General features: G+C 48.3%; 8 non-coding genes across 8 annotated transcripts; 5 read left to right on the forward strand and 3 right to left on the reverse strand.

The window, feature by feature from the left end:
- The first annotated feature begins 3862 nt into the window (after nt 1-3862).
- Nucleotides 3863-4022, forward strand: LOC138232834 (U1 spliceosomal RNA). Its single transcript, XR_011187282.1, has one exon. It is a non-coding gene; the product is annotated as a U1 spliceosomal RNA (small nuclear RNA).
- Nucleotides 4023-4659: 637 nt separating this feature from the next.
- LOC138232990 (5S ribosomal RNA) lies at nt 4660-4778 on the reverse strand. The gene has a single exon (XR_011187426.1). It is a non-coding gene; the product is annotated as a 5S ribosomal RNA (ribosomal RNA).
- Nucleotides 4779-7909: 3131 nt separating this feature from the next.
- On the reverse strand, nt 7910-8073 carry LOC138232987 (U1 spliceosomal RNA). The gene has a single exon (XR_011187423.1). It is a non-coding gene; the product is annotated as a U1 spliceosomal RNA (small nuclear RNA).
- Nucleotides 8074-9884: 1811 nt separating this feature from the next.
- Nucleotides 9885-10003, forward strand: LOC138232968 (5S ribosomal RNA). The gene has a single exon (XR_011187407.1). It is a non-coding gene; the product is annotated as a 5S ribosomal RNA (ribosomal RNA).
- A 637-nt stretch (nt 10004-10640) lies between these two features.
- Nucleotides 10641-10800, reverse strand: LOC138232835 (U1 spliceosomal RNA). Its single transcript, XR_011187283.1, has one exon. It is a non-coding gene; the product is annotated as a U1 spliceosomal RNA (small nuclear RNA).
- A 4499-nt stretch (nt 10801-15299) lies between these two features.
- LOC138232916 (U5 spliceosomal RNA) lies at nt 15300-15416 on the forward strand. Its single transcript, XR_011187357.1, has one exon. It is a non-coding gene; the product is annotated as a U5 spliceosomal RNA (small nuclear RNA).
- A 3264-nt stretch (nt 15417-18680) lies between these two features.
- LOC138232872 (U4 spliceosomal RNA) lies at nt 18681-18822 on the forward strand. Its single transcript, XR_011187314.1, has one exon. It is a non-coding gene; the product is annotated as a U4 spliceosomal RNA (small nuclear RNA).
- A 997-nt stretch (nt 18823-19819) lies between these two features.
- On the forward strand, nt 19820-19890 carry trnag-gcc (transfer RNA glycine (anticodon GCC)). The gene has a single exon. It is a non-coding gene; the product is annotated as a tRNA-Gly (tRNA).
- The last annotated feature ends 2941 nt before the right edge of the window (nt 19891-22831 follow it).

Here is a 22831-nt window from a genome sequence, read left to right on the forward strand (position 1 = left end):
TTTCCCCTCAGTGCTCCCAAGAGCTGGACTTGAGGAAAAGGAAAAATGACTCTGTTTTCTCCCCGAGCGAGGAGGAAGGAGAGCATGGTGATGGGGACAGCTGGAACCCCTCCACCCCTCCTTCTACCCCCTTCCTTGAAATGGACTCCGTGAACGCTTTTACTGCTGCCACCCTGATGAAGGCTCATTCAGAGGATGGCTGGCAGGAAATTGGTAAGAAGAAAAAGAAAAAGAAGAAGGTAACAGGTGAGACCGAAGAGAAATGTGTTTTGTAAAGACTGGTTCCACTTTCTTATGTAATATGGCTCTAAACATAATTTCTCTTAACACCAGAGGTATCAATGACAGAGTTAAATGCCAGTGTGTCTTTGATTACCTCCAGCAGAGAGAGGGAGATGTGTTGATGTTGCAGGAGTGTGCTTTAGCCTATCAAGAGAGGTATAAAAGCTTTGAAGATAGGTGGGATAAAGGGCCTTCTGTTTGGTCAGGGGACAATAACAACAGAGCCTCTGGCGTGGCCATTCTTTTCAAAGGATGGGCTTTCAAATTGAAAAGTATTCAGAGGGTCATAGATGGCAGGTTGCTGTGGAATGGGGGACCGTTAACCTGCGGCTAATCAATGTGTATTGTCCTACTGACGTGGGAGGAAGGGTGGAGCTACTCAAGGCACTCTCTCCCCTATTGTTAAGTAGCACTGACGTGATAGTGGGAGGGGATTTTAATTGTATCTTAGAGCACACAGACAGGCAGTCTAGCTCTCCGATAAAATTGGATTCCAGCTCACTGGCCCTGCAAAACTTAGTTCAAACTCTCAGACACATATAGATGTATATATCCCGCAACAGCAGGATATACATGGTCAGGGAGGAATAGCAGCTCCAGAATTGACTATTGCTTTGTCTCAGAGAGAGTGAAAGTTGTTGGGGTCACTCTTCAGCCTGTCTTCTTCTCAGATCATCAGGCTTTAGGGTGTAGAGTGGAACTCCAGGGCGGGACTGTCTTTGGCCCAGGCCTCTGGAAACTCAACACAAAGCTGCTAGAGAACGAGGGGGTAGTATCCCGCTACAAGGAGAAACTATCACAGTGGCTGTCCTTGCAGTGTCTGTACGGGTCAGTAGGAGAGTGGTGGGAGGAGGTGAAGATGAGGACAAAGGCCTTTTTCATGGCTGAGAGAAGGAAGGCTGCTGCCAGACGGAGAGGAGTGCTAGCCAGGAAACAGAGGCAGCTGCAGCGTCTCTACACAATGCTGCACAGTGGCTTCGATGTGCTCGAGGATATCACCCTTTTAAAAAAGGACATCCGGAGCATAGCCGAAGAAAGTAGTCGAGGAGTGCTGTTAAGAAGCAGAGTGCAGTTCTTGGAAGAAAATAAGAAGTGTACTCGCTTCTTTTTCAGGAAAGTGGTAGGCTCCAAGTCTGTCATGGAAAGTGTAGTTGATGAGGAGGGACGAGAGAGAACAGAGCCGAGTGCTATCCTCTCCTGCACCGAGGCCTTCTACTCAAGACTGTACAGCTCTACAGAGTTAAAGGATGAAGAAATTCATTTTTTTACCTCAAAGCTAGAAAACGTTTTGAGTGAAGAAGATAGGGAAGTACTTGAGAGGGATTTGACAGTAGAAGAGCTGAGACAGGCTATGGAGAGCTTACAGAAGGGGAAAACTCCGGGTGCTGACGGGCTCCCTAAAGAATTTTATTGCACCTTTTGGGATCTGCTTCAGGATCCGCTACTGCTCCTATTCGAGGAAAGCTATAAGACAGAATTGCTGCCTGACTCCTTAAGAGAAGGCACTATCTCTCTCTTGTTTAAGAAAGGAGCAAAGAATGACATAAAGAACTGGAGACCCCTCAGCCTCTTAGGCGTGGACACTAAGATCCTGCGCCTACAAAATGTAGTGGCCTCACTGGTAGGGAAAGAACAGACTTGTGGGATAGCAGGACGCCTGATGAGCGACAACCTGGCCTTGTTGAGGGATGTCTGTCTGTACTCAGAGGATCGCTCCCTCCCTCTGTGCATTTTAGGCGTAGACCTAGAAAAGGCCTTTGACCGCCTAAACCGGCAGTACTTAACATCGGTACTTGAGCACATGAAGTTTGGCCCCATCATGAGAAAGTGGATTAACCTGCTGTACACAGGTAGCAACAGCAGAGTAATGGTTAATGGCAATAGATCACGCCCCTTTGAAGTCTGTTCAGGGGTGAGGCAGGGCTGCCCATTATCCCCCTTGTTATTCGTTTTGGCTATGGAGCCCTTAAGCCTGTGCCTTGCGCCAGGATCAGGCCATTAATGGGATACCAGTGCCTGGAAGTGGGGGAGGAGAGGTAAAGACATCTCTATACATGGATGACGTCACCCTGCTCCTCTCTGACAATGCCTCAATTAGCAGAGCTCTGCAGTGCTGTGATCGTTTCTCTTTGGCTTCCTCCGCAAAAATTAACAAATCTAAGAGTGAGATTTTTTATCAGAACTGGAGGGAGCCAATAGAAGGACATGATCTCAGGCTGCAAGAGAAGAGAATTAAGGTCCTGGGGGTGTATTTTGGAGAAGAGATGGGAACAGTAAATTGGCAGAACAAATTGCCAATCTTAAACAAAAAACTGATGCAATGGAAGGACCGAGACCTCACCATGACAGGGAAGGTGCTGGTCATCAAAGCCGAGCTCTTGCCTGTCTTGAATTTTCTGGCTTCTACCTTCCCAATCCCACACCGTGTTGCGGCGGTGCTGAGGAGATTGATGTTTCAATTTCTATGGGGTGGGAAGCAGGAAAGACTCAGAAGGGAAATAATGTACAGGCCGCTACCCTCAGGGGGGAAGTCTGTCCCAGATATTGCTACGAAGCTGCTGTGCATTTTCCTGGCCTCTGTGCTGAGAGGCTTTGCAACAGCACCTGCAGCGCGTACCTGGACTTATTTTTCCAGGCTCTGGGTAGGTAGGGAGGTGTTCAGAGTGTGGGGTGTCAGACCCAAGCTGGACGTCCCACTCTCTGACACATGCCCTGCAATTTATGGGACAGTTAAAAGTTTTCTAAGATCTCACCCAATTGGCCATATTCCCCTCCGAGATGTCAGCGTCCAAAAACTGGAAGATTTCGTTGCACCCCAGAATAATAGGCAGACCCCTGTGGGCATTTTAACATCAGCCCAAACAAGGAAGGTGTGGAAACACACATCCTCTAAGTTTCTGTGCAACATTCACAGAGATTTAGCCTGGAGTCTCGTCCACCAGTGCTTACCGGTACGAACTTTCTTGTACCGTAGGGGCCTCACCCCCAGCCCTCGTTGCGTTAGGGTGGGCTGCGGCGAGGAGGAGACTGTGACCCATCTCCTGTGGTCCTGTTTTTTTGCTAAGGCCTTCTGGGCACAGTTTGAAGATTGGTTGCAGGCTCTCTCGCCCCAATTTACCCTGACCGCTGCTTTCGTCATATACGGCATCTCTCCTGTCAAACTTCCTCCTGACGTGTTTGACAGGATCTGGGCCGTGGTGAACAGTGGGAAAGACGCCCTGTGGAGAGTGAGGAACATGGGGCTGTTCAAAGGCATCGAGGTCCCAGTCAAGGCAGCAGGTAGCCTGGCCCTGTTCATCACCCGAGAGAACTATTACCTCAGAGATCTGTGGAGAGAAGGGAGGGAGGAAGCAGAAAATCTGTGGGAAATAGAGAGCATAGGTCAATATCTCAAGAGACTGTGAAAAACATTATCATGTTTAAGTAAAGAATGTGATTTGCACCAGAAAAAAATAAATTGTTACTATGTAACTGTTACCGTGTCAAAATGTAATGAGATGTGATCATATATACTGTTTTAAGTATGTATATTAATGTAAAGCTTTCTGATTTGTGATGTCCTGTATTTTATTGTGAAAAGAAAATAAAGTTCTTAAAAATCGAAAAATCGAAATCGGTTCACCCAGGGCGAGGCTCGGCCATTGCACTCCGGCTGTGCTGACCCCTGCGAATTCCCCAAATGAGGGAATCTCGACTGCATAATTTCTGGTAGTGGGGGACTGCGTTCGCGCTCTCCCCTGATGTGCTTGGTCCAAAATCAGATACGGGAGGGTTAGGACACCACGAGCTGCGTGGCTGCGGAAGGATCCCGGTTCGACAGGAGTGGACGCCGCTGCTGGTTCTCGCTGGCTTTTAGTTAGGGGTCCGGAGAAGCATCTCAAGCTAGTTCCACTACTCCTTCCGGACGTTCATTCCCTTTTCAAAGTCAGTCGTTTTGCTGTAGTCTGCGTTCTTTAGGCTGATTATCGAGGTTAGCCTTTATTTGGTCATGGGGGGCCTCGGTACTGTATGCTGAGACTAAAGACAGTTTCACCCGTTTTCTGATTGCTCGGTTCTGTACCAGTGCAGACATGTCAAACAGTGAATGGCTGTACCTCTATTGTATCCGTGCTCAATGAATGAAATCGGTAACAAATGAATATATGTCTAGTTATACGAAAAACGAGTGGTTTATCGACTCATCTTCATTTGCAGATTTAGAGGCAGCTTCGATATTCGTTTTACAGACGGGTTTTTTTTCTTTGAATATGGGTCACACACATGCCACAGCAACAAAACATCTTTAGAGATGAGGCTATAGATCACCTTTCCATCCTGCAGGTTTTCCTCCCAAAGCCTATGGCACCAACAGCGACCCCTGCTGGTCAGGAGAGCAAAGGCTTACAGCACCTGGTATTCCCAGGCGGTCTCCCATCCAAGTACTAACCAGGCCCAACCCTGCTTAGCTTCCAAGATCAGACGAGATCAGGCATGTTCAGGGTGGTGTGGCCGTAAGCGAAAGCCCCGGCGCCTGACTCGCTACTTGAAGCTGTGTGTGGCGGGGGCTCCGTGCCCCTGAGCGGGACTGAAGGATCGTTCGTGTGCAACTCTTTGGAAAGGAGCTGCTTTCCAAATCGCATTGCGTGCCTGGATGTTGGCGAATGCGCTCCCTTGTGTTGGCTCGTCCCGCACTGGAGGAGGACAAACAATCTGCACGGAGGAGCACCAGGCAAGTCTTCACCAGACAAAAACCTCCAGTGCACAGCACTCTGGAAACATTTCGGGGCTGTCGCGTGTTTATTTCAGCACGTAAAGCGCACCGGTCCAACACGCCGCCCTCTTGTGGCCTTGCGGCGTCAGAGCAAGAGGCTCCTTCTCGCTGCCCTTCTGCTGTGTTGCAGGGCCCCGAGAGGGAACCTGGAGCGCACAATTTGTGGGGGGCGGGGGACCGCGTTTGCGCTCTGCCCCCGGTCTCTTGCGCGAGTACTAAATCTCACGGACAGGGGGGCCTCGTCATTGATTGTTACAGGTGAGACGGGGATTAGGAGGAGACCCCGACTGATGGGTAAAGGGGAGCACTAACACCAGAGGGACACCCCCGGCGTCTCTTTTTGAGAGACGCCCTGGGGTTTCCTAATGGCCAAGGAGGGTCGGGACCTCGGTTTGACGCCTCCCCCGAAGGACGGCGCCTGTTTGTGCAGCAGAGTGTCGCCATCAGGAGGCTGGGGCGTAAGAGAGCCACACAGCCCGCAGGGTGAGCGCTCCCTGCTGGTCCCAGTCATATCTCTTGCAGGAGCAGCAGCAACCGGAGCTTTTCCGGGGGGGAATCTCCCATCCGGGTGCCGGCCAGGCTCACACCTTCACTGTGGCTGTGGAGGTGTGGTTTGTAAGGGCCCAAACTAGGGTTAGAGTTAGGGTTGGAAAACAACCTGGATTTTTTTAAATGCCTTTACTGTGCTCTAGGATGCATTTGAAATGCAGGAAAAGTGTTGGTTTGTTGTTTCCTTGATTACGAATTTTTACCAATATTGCAGTTTTTTCTACTCCATATACTGTACATATCAAAATGATGGTCAAGATTGGAGATTGTGATAATACACTTTCTAAATGCTAAACTCTCTTAATTATTGCATGTCAAAAGCAAATTAAAAGGATAGTTTTAGCCAGACATTGGTGGTAATTGCAATCCTTACCTTTTTAACCTAGGAAACAGTTTGGTTTTATTTGCAATTTCAGCAGCAAGTAAAGAAAAAGATCTGGATATCTGAAAGTTTTTCACAGGTGACACATTAAAATACTTTAAATGTGCAACTTTGAATGTTTCTGGTTGATTTGGAGTCATCTGGGTTACATTTTGGGCACTGTATTTGTAGGCAAGGTTGTGGAGGTGTGGTTCGTAAGGGCCCGAACTAGGGTTAGGGTTAGTGTTGGACAACACCTGGATTTTTTTAAATGCCTTTACTGTGCTCTAGGATGCATTTGAAATGCAGGAAAAGTGTTGGTTTGTTGTTTCCTTGATTACGAATTTTTACCAATTTTGCAGTTTTTTCTACTCCATATACTGTACATATCAAAATGATGGTCAAGATTGGAGATTGTGATAATACACTTTCTAAATGCTAAACTCTCTTAATAATTGCATGTCAAAAGCAAATTAAAAGGATAGTTTTAGCCAGACGGTGGTGGTAATTGCAATCCTTACCTTTTAAACCTAGGAAACAGTTTGGTTTTATTTCCAATTTCAGCAGCAAGTAAAGAAAAAGATCTGGATATCTGAAAGTTTTTCAAAGGTGACACATTAAAATACTTTAAATGTGCAACTTTGAATGTTTCTGGCTGATTTGGAGTCAACTGGGTTACATTTTGGGCACTGTATTTGTAGGCAAGGTTGTGGAGGTGTGGTTTGTAAGGGCCCAAACTAGGGTTAGGGTTAGGGTTGGAAAACAACCTGGATTTTTTTAAATGCCTTTACTGTGCTCTAGGATGCATTTGAAATGTAGGAAAAGTGTTGGTTTGTTGTTTCCTCGATTACGAATTTTTACCAATTTTGCAGTTTTTTCTATTCCATATACTGTAAATATCAAAATGATGGTCAAGTTTGGAGATTGTGATAATACACTTTCTAAATGCTAAACTCTCTTAATTATTGCATGTCAAAAGCAAATTAAAAGGATAGTTTTAGCCAGACATTGGTGGTAATTGCAATCCTTACCTTTTAAACCTAGGAAACAGTTTGGTTTTATTTGCAATTTCAGCATCAAGTAAAGAAAAAGATCTGGATATCTGAAAGTTTTTCACAGGTGACACATTAAAATACTTTAAATGTGCAACTTTGAATGTTTCTGGCTGATTTGGAGTCATCTGGGTTACATTTTGGGCACTGTATTTGTAGGCAAGGTTGTGGAGGTGTGGTTCGTAAGGGCCCGAACTAGGGTTAGGGTTAGTGTTGGACAACACCTGGATTTTTTCTAATGCCTTTACTGTGCTCTAGGATGCATTTGAAATGTAGGAAATGTGTTGGTTTGTTGTTTCCTCGATTACGAATTTTTACCAATTTTGCAGTTTTTTCTATTCCATATACAGTACATATCAAATTGATGGTCAAGTTTGGAGATTGTGATAATACACTTTCTAAATGCTAAACTCTCTTAATTATTGCATGTCAAAAGCAAATTAAAAGGATAGTTTTAGCCAGACATTGGTGGTAATTGCAATCCTTACCTTTTAAACTTAGGAAACAGTTTGGTTTTATGTGCAATTTCAGCAGCAAGTAAAGAAAAATATCTGGATATCTAAAAGTTTTTCACTGTTTTGACATGTCTGCACTGGTACAGAACCGAGCAATCAGAAAACGTGTGAAACTGTCTTTAGACTCAGCATATAGTACCGAGGCCCCCCATGACCAAATAAAGGCTAACCTCGATAATCAGCCTAAAGAACGCAGACTACAGCAAAACGACTGACTTTGAAAAGGGAATGAACGTCCGGAAGGAGTAGTGGAACTAGCTTGAGATGCTTCTCCGGACCCCTAACTAAAAGCCAGCGAGAACCAGCAGCGGCGTCCACTCCTGTCGAACCGGGATCCTTCCGCAGCCACGCAGCTCGTGGTGTCCTAACCCTCCCATATCTGATTTTGGACCAAGCACATCAGGGGAGAGCGCAAACGCAGTCCCCCACTACCAGAAAGTATGCAGTCGAGATTCCCACATTTGGGGAATTCGCAGGGGTCAGCACAGCCGGAGTGCAATGGCCGGGCCTCGCCCTGGGTGAACCTCCTTCTTGATCAAGGTATCTCCCCTGCCAGGTAAGTATGAGTTGTACAGGCCCCTGCAAGCGGCCTGCACCCACAGCACAAATCGCGCAGCCTAGGCCACCTCCTCGCCCCGCACGCCACCGCCTCCTGCTGGGCCCACTCTTTCGCACACTCACACGCCACACTAACACTCAAAAGTGTGGGCAAAACGAGAAAACTAGCGCGCCATTTGCTACACATCTGCAGTCGCCGTTGCGCATTCGCAGCATGTCCCGGGATGCAATTCGGCCTCATTTGCATAACTCCAGACCGGCAGATCGCCACGCAAGCTCGCGACGTGCGCCTGCCACACACCGAACAAACCTTTTCAGCAATTTCCAAAAAACGGGCCTGCTCGCCTGCCCACAAGGCTCCGTCTCTTACCTGCTCTCCAGAGCCTGCTGCCTTCTGTGCTTTTCTCTCGGCACCGCTGCAGCGCACACAACTCCTGCAGCGGGAGGGGGGGAGAAAGTTCCTGCGCTCCGCCGCAGGGAAGGCTCGCTCTGTGCGCACACGTCCTTTCGATGCCAGTCCAACAAGTGCTCCACATTAGCTGCGTCGGGGCTCCGGCGTGTCGCACCTCACCTCACCTCACCTCGCACTGCCCCCTCCTTGAATGTCTGCCGCTGGGCATGCCCCGCTCTCCTCCGCCTTATCTTAATGCGTGTGAGCACCGACAATGGCCACAATGCCGGGGAATGGCACCTCTAAAGTGTTAATTGGGGCACAGGAACAGCCCGTCTCGTCTCGGGGGGGCCGGCTTCAGAGACAATACAGCAAACACAGTGGGGCGCGGGAAGAAGACGACACCACACATGCGGGTACATTCAGCTCCGGCGGGAACGAGACATTTGTCGGTCTTTTCAAGTGCCGAGAGCCGAGCAATCCTTCACTTGTATCGTTTCTCCCCGGTGACTAGATCTGGCCCTGCGACTCTCGACTTGGCTCAACCCGGGGCAGCCCAGCAGGTGTGAGCCTGGCCGGCACCCGGATGGGAGATTCCCCCCCAGAAAAGCTCCGGTTGCTGCTGCTCCTGCAAGAGATGTGACTGGGACCAGCAGGGAGCGCTCACCCTGCGAGCTGTGTGGCTCTCTTACGCCCCAGCCTCCTGATGGCGACACTCTGCTGCACAAACAGGCGCCGTCCTTCGGGGGAGGCGTCAAACCGAGGTCCCGACCCTCCTTGGCCATTAGGAAACCCCAGGGCGTCTCTCAAAAAGAGACGCCGGGGGTGTCCCTCTGGTGTTAGTGCTCTCCTTTACCCATCAGTCGGGGTCTCCTCCTAATCCCCGTCTCACCTGTAACAATCAATGACGAGGCCCCCCTGTCCGTGAGATTTAGTACTCGCGCAAGAGACCGGGGGCAGAGCGCAAACGCGGTCCCCCGCCCCCCACAAATTGCGCGCTCCGGGTTCCCTCTCGGGGCCCTGCAACACAGCGGAAGGGCAGCGAGAAGGAGCCTCTTGCTCTGACGCCGCAAGGCCACAAGAGGGCGGAGGCGCCGCGCGCCCGGCCGACGTGTTGGACCGGTGCGCTTTACGTGCTGAAATAAACACGTGACAGCCCCGAAATGTTTCCAGAGTGCTGTGCACTGGAGGTTTTTGTCTGGTGAAGACTTGCCTGGAGCTCCTCCGTGCAGATTGTTTGTCCTCCTCCAGTGCGGGACGAGCCAACACAAGGGAGCGCATTCGCCAACATCCAGGCACGCAATGCGATTTGGAAAGCAGCTCCTTTCCAAAGAGTTGCACACGAACGATCCTTCAGTCCCGCTCGGGGGGCACGGAGCCCCCGCCACACACAGCTTCAAGTAGCGAGTCAGGCGCCAGGGCTTTCGCTTACGGCCACACCACCCTGAACACGCCCGATCTCGTCTGATCTCGGAAGCTAAGCAGGGTTGGGCCTGGTTAGTACTTGGATGGGAGACTGCCTGGGAATACCAGGTGCTGTAAGCCTTTGCTCTCCCGGCCAGCAGGGGTCGCCGTTGGTGCCGTAGGCTTTGGGAGGAAAACCTGCAGGATGGAAAGGTGATCTATAGCCTCATCTCTAAAGATGTTTTGTTGCTGTGGCATGTGTGTGACCCATATTCAAAGAAAAAAAACCCGTCTGTAAAACGAATATCGAAGCTGCCTCTAAATCTGCAAATGAAGATGAGTCGATAAACCACTCGTTTTTCGTATAACTAGACATATATTCATTTGTTACGGATTTCATTCATTGAGCACGGATACAATAGAGGTACAGCCATTCACTGTTTGACATGTCTGCACTGGTACAGAACCGAGCAATCAGAAAACGGGTGAAACTGTCTTTAGACTCAGCATACAGTACCGAGGCCCCCCATGACCAAATAAAGGCTAACCTCGATAATCAGCCTAAAGAACGCAGACTACAGCAAAACGACTGACTTTGAAAAGGGAATGAACGTCCGGAAGGAGTAGTGGAACTAGCTTGAGATGCTTCTCCGGACCCCTAACTAAAAGCCAGCGAGAACCAGCAGCGGCGTCCACTCCTGTCGAACCGGGATCTTTCCGCAGCCACGCAGCTCGTGGTGTCCTAACCCTCCCGTATCTGATTTTGGACCAAGCACATCAGGGGAGAGCGCGAACGCAGTCCCCCACTACCAGAAATTATGCAGTCGAGATTCCCTCATTTGGGGAATTCGCAGGGGTCAGCACAGCCGGAGTGCAATGGCCGAGCCTCGCCCTGGGTGAACCGATTTCGATTTTTCGATTTTTAAGAACTTTATTTTCTTTTCACAATAAAATACAGGACATCACAAATCAGAAAGCTTTACATTAATATACATACTTAAAACAGTATATATGATCACATCTCATTACATTTTGACACGGTAACAGTTACATAGTAACAATTTCTTTTTTTCTGGTGCAAATCACATTCTTTACTTAAACATGATAATGTTTTTCACAGTCTCTTGAGATATTGACCTATGCTCTCTATTTCCCACAGATTTTCTGCTTCCTCCCTCCCTTCTCTCCACAGATCTCTGAGGTAATAGTTCTCTCGGGTGATGAACAGAGCCAGGCTACCTGCTGCCTTGACTGGGACCTCGATGCCTTTGAACAGCCCCATGTTCCTCACTCTCCACAGGGCGTCTTTCCCACTGTTCACCACGGCCCAGATCCTGTCAAACACGTCAGGAGGAAGTTTGACAGGAGAGATGCCGTATATCACGAAAGCAGCGGTCAGGGTAAATTGGGGCGAGAGAGCCTGCAACCAATCTTCAAACTGTGCCCAGAAGGCCTTAGCAAAAAATCAGGACCACAGGAGATGGGTCACAGTCTCCTCCTCGCCGCAGCCCACCCTAACGCAGCGAGGGCTGGGGGTGAGGCCCCTACGGTACAAGAAAGTTCGTACCGGTAAGCACTGGTGGACGACACTCCAGGCTAAATCTCTGTGAATGTTGCACAGAAACTTAGAGGATGTGTGTTTCCACACCTTCCTTGTTTGGGCTGATGTTAAAATGCCCACAGGGGTCTGCCTATTATTCTGGGGTGCAACGAAATCTTCCAGTTTTTGGACGCTGACATCTCGGAGGGGAATATGGCCAATTGGGTGAGATCTTAGAAAACTTTTAACTGTCCCATAAATTGCAGGGCATGTGTCAGAGAGTGGGACATCCAGCTTGGGTCTGACACCCCACACTCTGAACACCTCCCTACCTACCCAGAGCCTGGAAAAATAAGTCCAGGTACGCGCTGCAGGTGCTGTTGCAAAGCCTCTCAGCACAGAGGCCAGGAAAATGCACAGCAGCTTCGTAGCAATATCTGGGACAGACTTCCCCCCTGAGGGTAGCGGCCTGTACATTATTTCCCTTCTGAGTCTTTCCTGCTTCCCACCCCATAGAAATTGAAACATCAATCTCCTCAGCACCGCCGCAACACGGTGTGGGATTGGGAAGGTAGAAGCCAGAAAAATCAAGACAGGCAAGAGCTCGGCTTTGATGACCAGCACCTTCCCTGTCATGGTGAGGTCTCGGTCCTTCCATTGCATCAGTTTTTTGTTTAAGATTGGCAATTTGTTCTGCCAATTTACTGTTCCCATCTCTTCTCCAAAATACACCCCCAGGACCTTAATTCTCTTCTCTTGCAGCCTGAGATCATGTCCTTCTTTTGGCTCCCTCCAGTTCTGATAAAAAATCTCACTCTTAGATTTGTTAATTTTTGCAGAGGAAGCCAAGGAGAAACGATCACAGCACTGCAGAGATCTGCTAATTGAGGCATTGTCAGAGAGGAGCAAGGTGACGTCATCCATGTATAGAGATGTCTTTACCTCTCCTCCCCCACTTCCAGGCACTGGTATCCCATTAATGGCCTGATCCTGGCGCAAGGCACAGGCTAAGGGCTCCATAGCCAAAACGAATAACAAGGGGGATAATGGGCAGCCCTGCCTCACCCCTGAACAGACTTCAAAGGGGCGTGATCTATTGCCATTAACCATTACTCTGCTGTTGCTACCTGTGTACAGCAGGTTAATCCACTTTCTCATGATGGGGCCAAACTTCATGTGCTCAAGTACCGATGTTAAGTACTGCCGGTTTAGGCGGTCAAAGGCCTTTTCTAGGTCTACACTTAAAATGCACAGAGGGAGGGAGCGATCCTCTGAGTACAGACAGACATCCCTCAACAAGGCCAGGTTGTCGCTCATCAGGCGTCCTGCTATCCCACAAGTCTGTTCTTTCCCTACCAGTGAGGCCACTACATTTTGTAGGCGCAGGAAAAGGGCTTTGGACAGGATCTTAGTGTCCACGCCTAACAGGCTGAGGGGTCTCCAGTTCTTTATGTCATTCTTTGCTCCTTTCTTAAACAAGAGAGAGATAGTGCCTTCTCTTAAGGAGTCAGGCAGCAATTCTGTCTTATAGCTTTCCTCGAATAGGAGCATTAGCGGATCCTGAAGCAGATCCCAAAAGGTGCAATAAAATTCTTTAGGGAGCCCGTCAGCACCCGGAGTTTTCCCCTTCTGTAAGCTCTCCATAGCCTGTCTCAGCTCTTCTACTGTCAAATCCCTCTCAAGTACTTCCCTATCTTCTTCACTCAAAACGTTTTCTAGCTTTGAGGTAAAAAAATGAATTTCTTCATCCTTTACCTCTGTAGAGCTGTACAGTCTTGAGTAGAAGGCCTCGGTGCAGGAGAGGATAGCACTCGGCTCTGTTCTCTCTCGTCCCTCCTCATCAACTATACTTTCCATGACAGACTTGGAGCCTACCACTTTCCTGAAAAAGAGGCGAGTACACTTCTCATTTTCTTCCAAGAACTGCACTCTGCTTCTTAACAGCACTCCTCGACTACTTTCTTCGGCTATGCTCCGGATGTCCTTTTTTAAAAGGGTGATATCCTCAAGCACATCGAAGCCACTGTGCAGCATCGTGTAGAGACGCTGCAGCTGCCTCTGTTTCCTGGCTAGCACTCCTCTCCGTCTGGCAGCAGCCTTCCTTCCCTCAGCCATGAAAAAGGCCTTTGTCCTCACCTTCACCTCCTCCCACCACTCTCCTACTGACCCGTACAGACACTGCAAGGACAACCACTGTGATAGTTTCTCCTTGTAGCGGGATACTACCCCCTCATTCTCTACACCCTAAAGCCTGATGATCTGAGAAGAAGACAGGCTGAAGAGTGACCCCAACAACTTTCACTCTCTCTGAGACAAAGCAATAGTCAATTCTGGAGCTGCTATTCCTCTCTGACCATGTATATCCTGCTGTTGTGGGATATATACATCTATATGTGTCTGAGAGTTTAAAGTCTTGAACTAAGTTTTGCAGGGCCAGTGAGCTGGAATCCAATTTTATCGGAGAGCTAGACTGCCTGTCTGTGTGCTCTAAGATACAATTAAAATCCCCTCCCACTATCACGTCTGTGCTACATAACAATAGGGGAGAGAGTGCCTTGAGTAGCTCCACCCTTCCTCCCACTGGACTGGATGGAGGAGAGGAGGGCATCTGTAGCACTTGCAGAGTCTGAGAAAAGCAGCTCCGCTGAATCCTGGGTATCGTCGCTGGACCCGCTCCACCGGGGGGCCCCACACTGGCCCTCGTTCTGAGGAGCAGGAGTGGGGGAGGGGTCCTCGCTGTTCTCTGGGGTTTTCAAACCCTCGTGCTTGTCTGGTGCAGTCTGCGGTTGTGGGAGCGTAGTGGATTTCTCTTCCACCGGCCCTGGAGCCACAGCAGGACTGATCCTGGCTGGAGGCTGAGACTCTTTGTCCAACAAGGGTTCTTTGTTTGACTTGTTGTTTGCTTTGGCTTTTCGGGCCGGTTTGGCTGAAACAAGCACTGCCTCATCCTTTCTCATTTTGAGTTTATTGGCGTAGGCGTGAGGGCAGTTCTTAAAAACGTGTCCTTCCGAGCCACATAAATTGCACTTTGGCAGCATTGAACAGTCAGAGGCTAAATGTCCCTGTTTGCCACAGGTCTTGCAGCATTTCACAGTGCAGGACGATGCCAGGTGTCCCACAGCACCACAGCGCCGACACACCTTTGGTTGTCCCACATAAAAAACATAGCCATTGCAGGCGCCCAGCCGGATTGTAGAGGGCAGGTGCCTTAAGCCTCCATTTACATTGTCCGGTAGCAAGCGAACCTCGAATTTCCTTGCTCCTGTTTTTATACCGTCAACATCTCTAACCTCAGTTCCATGGTGGACGGTGCAGTACTGCTTAAGCCAGGTGTGAATGTCCTCCGTCTTTGCCATTTCCGAGAACATAACAACATGCACCGTTTTCCTCTCTCTCTGTGTCAGAGGCTGCAAGTTGATCTTCTCAAGGGCAGGAACTTTCCCTCTTTTTGCCTCAAACACATCCACACATTGTTCAAACAGAGAATAGGTAGCAAAAACAACCTCAAATGCTTTCTGACCTGGGAGAGCGAAGATGAAATCCAAGTGCCGAAGTTCAAAGCCAAGTTCCTTCTGTAACACTTTTCTGCTGAACTGCATACGATCCATGAAGAGATCATCCAAAAGCTCAAAACTTACAGCATTCTTGCGGGATCCAAAGGTTGCCATCTCAAACTGCAAAACAAACACTGCTTCCACAAAACAAGAAAACAATCCAACTACTCCAACTACAGGCTGATCAAGGTATCTCCCCTGCCAGGTAAGCTGAGCCGCAGGCGATGAGCCCGGAGCTGAACGGGCCCCACTGGCTCGTTTGTAAGGCCAGGTGCATTGCCAACCACGACTGGCAGGGCAGAGGACTTGAAGGCGGCCTGGGCTCCTGCAGCTGTCCAGCCACGCACTCTGGTTTCTCTTCATCTCGTACAAATCTTTTGCCTTTTACTAAAGATTTCCATGGAGAGGAGCATGAATGAGTTCCATACAATTTTTGTGCTTCCCTGCCTTCGGGTGGGGCGCAGCTGGGCTGGTCAAAGAGAGAAAACAAAACCGCTCACAATCGCTCTTACAATGCAGTAAGTAGCACAGACTACTTAGGGAGTAGGCTGATGTGTTTAAAAACAACCAGCGCCAGGCAGGAGTCGAACCTCCAAACTCCTAATCCATAGTCAGACACATTATCCATTGCACCACTGGCCCTGGTGTGACACTTCAGGACTGTAACCCAGTGAGCTTAGCACTGCAACTAGTAAAATATTACCCCTGGTCCATTCTTTTCCAAAAGTGAGAAACACCTGTTTTCTACATTTTGTCTGTTTTAAAACCATATCTCTTTAAACCAAACCAAGAGTTTGTCTTTTGCACTGATATTCTGATTCATTTCGATTTCAAAGAAAAAAAAAACATTACCTTCCAAAGCATCATAAAATTGTCCCTTCCTCCAGACACTACTTCTCTCTTGTAGTAGTACAGCAGACCTTTCCAGGTGAGCAGATCACAGAGTCCGAAATGAGCTTCCTCCATCAAGCAAAGTACCTGAACATGACTCTGTCTTCATAAAAGCGCCCCTGTAATAAAGAAATTAAATCCGAAATCAAGAGGGCAGTTGCCTACTGAAGTTCAAGAAGTCATCAATTTTAACCTAGCAACACATTAAAGGCTGCATCTATACAAGTACGATTCTAGAAATGCTCACCAGATTACGTTTTAAGAAAGAACTGCGCCTCAGGTTCCGCCGAGATCTTAACTCAGATGGCAGGATTCAGAGTCTGGAGTGTGGAATGATGGCGCACGGAGGGTCCACATACTGTGGATCCCTCAGTGATCTCTCGCGTGTTCAAACCGCCAGCGTGTGACTCCCCTGTCCCCGTGACCTCATTGCTCTGCTCTCGCCTCTGTGCAGCTGAGACCGACTCATGGTAAAGTGGAAAAAAATATGCCCTCAACGTGAGATTTACTCTGGAGTGAGGATAGTTGTTACTTTCTCATCGTTGAAATGGATTTATGTGATATGGCGACTAGGTTCTTCTCCATTAGCAGGCTTAAGGTTAAAGAAAAAAACATTGCTGACTTCTTTTTTTTTTTGCCAGCCGCGAGCGCTGATTAGCGAGGTTTGTATTTCATGTTTTGCAAGTTGCATCCATTTTAAGAAAAACAAGTCGTTCAAGACAGGAAATGAATACTTGCATTTAATTAAGTCTAGACGTATGCGGTTGTCCATAATGACCAGTTCTGTTCAAGAAGACAGAACAAAAAAAGGCACCGCTGGGATTCAGACCCAGGATTGCCTGTTTACTAGACAGGCGCTTTAACCAACTAAGTCACGGCACCCCGGGAGTGCTGTCGTTTTGCAGCCGCTTGGACACACCACTCAGACACATCTGCATTCGGTGTGTGCTCCGCCTGCTCGCTGAGCAAGTTGCCACCTTTACATACAATAGCAACATCGACACCAAGAGAAAGGATGACAAATGGCTTTTATCTGGAACTTTTCATGTCCAAGGAGCTCAATGTGCTTTCTGTGTACAACAGGGCCACTGAACTTCACACTGGCCACTGAACCACAGCAGTGGCTTGCTGGCTTGACATCTCCCAAGGAAAATGTTGAAATCGCATGTGGAACAGGAAAATGACCCTCGAGTATGAGGGCAAAAAAAGAAAAAGATCAACTGGAGTGCGCCAACCCATGTCAGGACAGCCCAGTTTTGTTGACGAGGTGGCCGAGTGGTTAAGGCGATGGACTGCTAATCCATTGTGCTCTGCAGGCATGGGGTTGAATCCCATCCTTGTCACTCTCCATGTCTGACACGTGTGCCCGTTTGGTGTTGGCCCTCCTGTTCTTTGCTCCAGTACTAGAGCCTTACATTTTCTAGCGGTGGCTGAACATGGTATAGTAGGCTAACGTCGGTATCGAGCAGTGGCAGTAACAGTATTTACGTTCCGCTGCTGCCAAGTGGCTCTGGGTTGAGACTGCGTTTTCACTTACTTGCAGCACAAACGGAGAAAGCGATTTTTGACAGTCTCTCGAGAGACTGCACTAGGTGTTTAGGGATAGACTTTGTCAGTTCCCCCTGGGATGATGGCCTCTCAAATAGTTTGTGATTCCTCTAGACGTTTATACAGTAGAAGCCTGCTTCGTAGCTTAAATCCAAGCTAATGTAACGAGTTAGAGGTCTGATGCAGAACTGCGAATTCAATGAAGGGGAACACTACAGTACATTGCACTGTATGTGTGAGGAAAGCTGCCCCCTTCTGTCCCTTGTCGACTGAACAGAGGACTGTAAAGGATACCGCCAAGAAACTTTAGGATGCTGGTTGGAATCCAGCTCCAAAGAGGCCCCTTTGGGTGTTATGTCATCAAAAAGTAAGAACAGCGAATCTCCCTTTGATCAAAAGCGCAACAGAACTGTTTTCCGTGGAGCAGGTTTCAGACCCGTAGACCTGTTTTATTTGTAGGGCAGGGCGCATTCCCAAACGCGAATCTCCTGTTTTAGAAATGCTTTGGGCGGCGTGAAGTGAAAATAAGAAGTGGGCTCCAGATGCACATGGAAGCAATCAAGTGTTTCATCCGAGCTGTTTCAAAGACTGCCCAAGAGCTTTCCTTTCACAGAGGCGCAACGATTAATGATGGGGGAAACAAAACACTGGACTTATTATATGCCAATGCTAAGGATGCATATAGTTCCACAGCCCTTCCCCCCCTTGGCAGATCAGATCACAACCTTATCTTGCTTACACCACTATACAAGCCTATTGTCCAGGCTGTATTTGATTACCAGATGGACTGTTTCCTCCAGCGGTATAGTATTGCAGTGAGACAGCACGATGCCTGCAAGACTATGTCACGCTAAATGCCACAGATTGTGTTTGTCCGTTCGTGTCAGTCGTCCCGCAGCCACGGGAAGTGGGACACAAACATGCTGCAATGCTTTCAAGACGTTAGGATTTGTTAGTGCAAAATCCGAGAAGAGTACTTGTGGCTTGAATGTGAACTGTACGTGCCCGCCCCCTTTCCTCTATAGTGCATGAGTTCCTCCCGGCATGCCCTTCGTCATTGTTCTGTCATCTTGTATTTAAAGGGTTGTATTTCTGCTGCTGAAACTAAGCAACGGTTTTCTCACAACGCCGTTTGTTCCCGACTGAGCCCTTGTCTGTCATGAAATTCTTCAAAACCTCAAGCTAGAAGAAGAAGACGACAAATATGAAGCGTTACAGCAACGACATGCCATGAGACGATCGATAACGATTTCCATAGGATCCCCGCGGTTGCCTAGCAACCGTCAGCTTTGCGCAGTGGCAGTATCGTTGCCTGTGAGGTTTAGCCGAGGCGCGATTATTGCTAGTTGAAAACTTTTCTCAATACCCCGCTTCCGCCGGTTTGCAATACAATCGGCGAAAGCATTTTTTGACAGTCTCGTCAGAGACTGAGCAAGGTGTTTAAAGACAGATTTTGTCATAGTGACATCATGGTAGAAAGAAACGAGCTTGTTACGTCTCAACAGAAACGCTCTTTAGCTCTTTCGGCGTTATGCAAAGAACAGCGACTGTCGAGATCACTTTTGAGTCAGCGCGAAACGCCGTGTGCTGTCAGTTTGATTTCATATTGCTCGTAGCGGCGCCCGGCTTTTGTCTGTCAAAAGTTAGGTTGCGCTTCTTCATGCTGCATCGTCGGCATGAGTGGAGCTTTTTAAACGTCTGTACTTACTGCGCCCCATAAGAAATTGTTTGTCCCCGTTCAAAAGAGATTGTGCGATGTCCTGCAGCGTTCGCAAAGCAAACCTTTGACAGTTTGATAAGAGCGTAAATAAAAAGGCGATTCCTGCGTCTACCACTAATGTAAGAGCTATTTCAAGTGCGGCGTGGTGCGGCTTTTCAAGTGCTTGTGGGCATTTCTCTGTTGTTGATTCTTTTTTTGTGTGTAACAAAGTGGCATTTTCATGTCCGGACGGGGAGACTTTATCATTCCGATATGAAGCCACCTTTAAGTCCTCTGAGGCGTGTCTGTCTGCAAGGCTTGTATTTTGGAAATGTTTTTTTGAAACGGAGAACGACTTTGAAATAGGCTTCCGCCGGCGCCCCGCGATCCAGGTAAGATTGTAGCAAGAACGCAGCGGCGGTGGGGCTTGCTGTAGTCGTGGCCGAGTGGTTAAGGCGATGAACTAGAAATCCATTGGGTTCTTCCCGCGTAGCTCCGAATCCTGCCAACTACGTTGTCCACCTCCTGTCGTTGTGTTCCGGCTCAAGCAAAGAAGCGCGCCTCTTTGCTGTTCCTGGTGGTTTTAAAACACCAAATCGCTTGTACCCACTGCCTTGGAAATAAATTCTTCAGCGTCCGCGAATGGCATTTTGCAGCTGGAAGCATGTCGACGCTTTTTGCACAGAGCACCAAAAAAGCGTCTTTTTTGAAAGCCCAGGCACCGAGCATTGGTGGTTCAGTGGTAGAATTCTCGCCTGCCACGCGGGAGGCTCGGGTTCGATTCCCGGCCAATGCAGTGGCTTTTGCAGCGAGCGGCTCCATCACTTGCATCCCCTTGCAACTCGCAACTGAAAACCCACTGAAGCTAAGCAGGTGTGAGCCAGGTCAGTACCCGGATGAGGATGAGCTACAGGGAAAAACAAAGCTTCCAGCTGGAAGCGGTGTTAATGGTGCCGGCGGGGGTGCGCTCACCCTGAGGTCTGTGCGGGTCCCAATTCCCCAGCATAGTGACGGAGACGCTGTGTTGTAAAAGGGCGCTGTCTTTTGGATGAGATGTAAAACCGAGGTCACAGCGCTCTGTGGTCATTAAAAATTAAAAATGACCACCAAAACCTTTGACAAAAGCTCTTGGTAATTGATGGTCTTCAATAATGCTTCTCCTTTAGGTACATTTTAAATCAGCTGACAAATGCTGTGAAATGGGGGGGCACTTCAGGCCAGTGTAGGATTTGGGTTACAAGAACCATGAAACTGCGTGAGAAAGCCCTGTTGTAACAGAAGGAATAAGGTTCTTGATCCTGAGATGAAGTAAAACAGATGAGTTTATTGCATGCAAGGAACAATAAAGCCAAAGTCTTGTTTCCCGCAAGAAACAACAAAACCGAAGTATTGTTCGATGTGCCGGTACAAACTTTTAGGTTATATAGTCCTTGCTTGCTGCTTCAGACGTCATTCGATGTTATTGTAAGGGGGGGGGGGGGTTATGGTATTTGGCCAGTTAAGAGGCCCTTGCTAAATGGTCAGTTTAAGATTATGCCCCCAGGGGGTTCCTTGCTCGCATCCGGAATCCTTATCAGTTAACCCCCTTTCCTGCCATAAACCCCTGTTGCTTAGAAGTCTAATTTTCAGGCAGAACTGACTTAAGTTATTAACCCTTTTAACATCTTGTCTCTTACTTCATTCCCCCCTTATAAAATATGGCATACATCAGGACTGTCTATTTTTACAAATACAATGTCAGGGCAGATCTTTCCTTTTTAGATGTACAGGCATGCATTACCATGACATTGTGCGTTCCACGGTTACAACAAGGTGTTATTGATGTTTTTGTACAAGTGATAGTTACAATTTTACACATAAAACAATCCTAATCCTACAAATACATAAAGTCCTACCCCAGGACCCAAACGCAGACCTCAGCCATGTGGAGATCTATCGTCAGGATCTTGGAACAGCAATATTGACCCAACTCCGATTATAATTTTTTGGCTGAATAGATATGCCAACATCTGGAATGTATTGATACCATATCCCCAGTAATGCTCCTCAGGCCTAACAAGCACACTGTTGGTCTTAGGAAGCATCAGACACAGAAACGGTAACAACATCCTTCTTTCTGTTCACTCAGTCTCTGGTGCCGTGGGTCGGTGAAAGTGCGATGCGCGGATCCAGCGATCTCATCCTGTCACTCAGATGGCACAATCAGTAGTTAGTGGCACTTGATATGGTCCCTCCCAGCAGGATTGCAACGTCTGGCAGGGTATCTCTTCTTCACCTACACCCACTCGCCAGGTATCCGGTCGTGTCTCCCCTCTGCTGGAGGTCCCCAAGCGTCCGGCACCTGTTCACAAGCCCTGTGCACCGCTTCAGTTAACAAACCTACAATACTTTAATAGAGAGTTAGTTAATTCATCAGTGCGTTAGCCAAACTTGGCCTCCAGGGAGTTTCTTTGGCTGCCCGTGATGATCTCAAATGGGCTCAGTCTCACAGTTCCATTTGCTCCAGCCCGCAAACCGCACAGGACTGCAGGTAGAGCATCTACCCACGGTGTCCCTTCAGTTGATATTTCCTTAGTTGGTCTTTCAGACTGTGGGTGATGGGGGCAATGTGACTTCCAACTTACCCCTAGTGAGGCAATTACAGCCTGGCACACCTTCCCAGTGTAGTCTGCCCCTAGATCAGTATCCAAGGGGCAGGGCAGTCCGTACCACGGGATCATCTTTATCATACACTTGGGTATGTGCCAGCCCACATCACATCATCATACAACCCCACATTCTTTACACATTTGTTCTAACCACTATTAAACATCTATTAAAGGCCTCAACCTGAATTCTCCCTTTTCCCCAGTAGAGGTTTCACAGGGGTCTCAGACTCCCGCCCTCCCAGTGCTGCTCGTCTGGCATCTGCATCTGCATGGTTGTTACCTTGAGTTACTGGAATTCTTTATTTATTGTGTTATTGACACCTTACTCAAGCTGCTTCTGTCGGCAGCTGTAAAACTACAAATCAGTTCAGAGACAAGCCCAGTATTCTTAACTGGAGTCCCTGCCGTTGTGAGAGAATCTTATTTCTCCATAGCCATCCAGAATTGTGGCCTACATGCAACAAATACATACATTATATACATATACAGTAACCTTTTAACATCTTTCTTTTTACAATCTTCCATCAGTGCTCTTAACTGGCTTGCTGTGCTGAGGCAGTGGAGGGGCATTTTCCGATTGTTAGCACCTCGAATTCTGTTGTAACGGCTCAGCCTGTTCTCTGTTCTCCCTCATGCATCAGAGAGGACCCATCAGTAAACAGTATTACATTTTCTTCAATTTTCACCGTCCCCCACCCTTTGGCTACAGTATCGAATGGTATAATAGTGCCTACCTCCATGCTCCTGCGTCAGCACAGCTGCCCAGAACCCTTTGTCCACACTTACATACAAAGAATGGTTGATCCATCTGAGGAAACCCCAGTCTCAGCACCTGTAAGAGAGCTTGTTTCAAATTATTACAGGCGGCTTTTGCTGCTGGTACCAAGGCAATCTTGTCCTTGTACTGCACTCCCCCCTTAAGCAGATCTGTTAAAAGTTGTGCTCACCCCGTAAAAATATTGCACCCTGGCCCTGTTAAAATCACACAATGCTCGACACAAAAGGGCCTTATCATAACTGCTTAATATTAGACACTCTAAAGCTGAAGCAACTCAGACTTGTGGGTTTCCTCGTCAGGGGAAGCACTCA

The sequence above is a fragment of the Lepisosteus oculatus genome, unplaced genomic scaffold, assembly GCF_040954835.1.
Source record: "Lepisosteus oculatus isolate fLepOcu1 unplaced genomic scaffold, fLepOcu1.hap2 HAP2_SCAFFOLD_64, whole genome shotgun sequence".
NCBI lineage: Eukaryota > Metazoa > Chordata > Actinopteri > Semionotiformes > Lepisosteidae > Lepisosteus > Lepisosteus oculatus.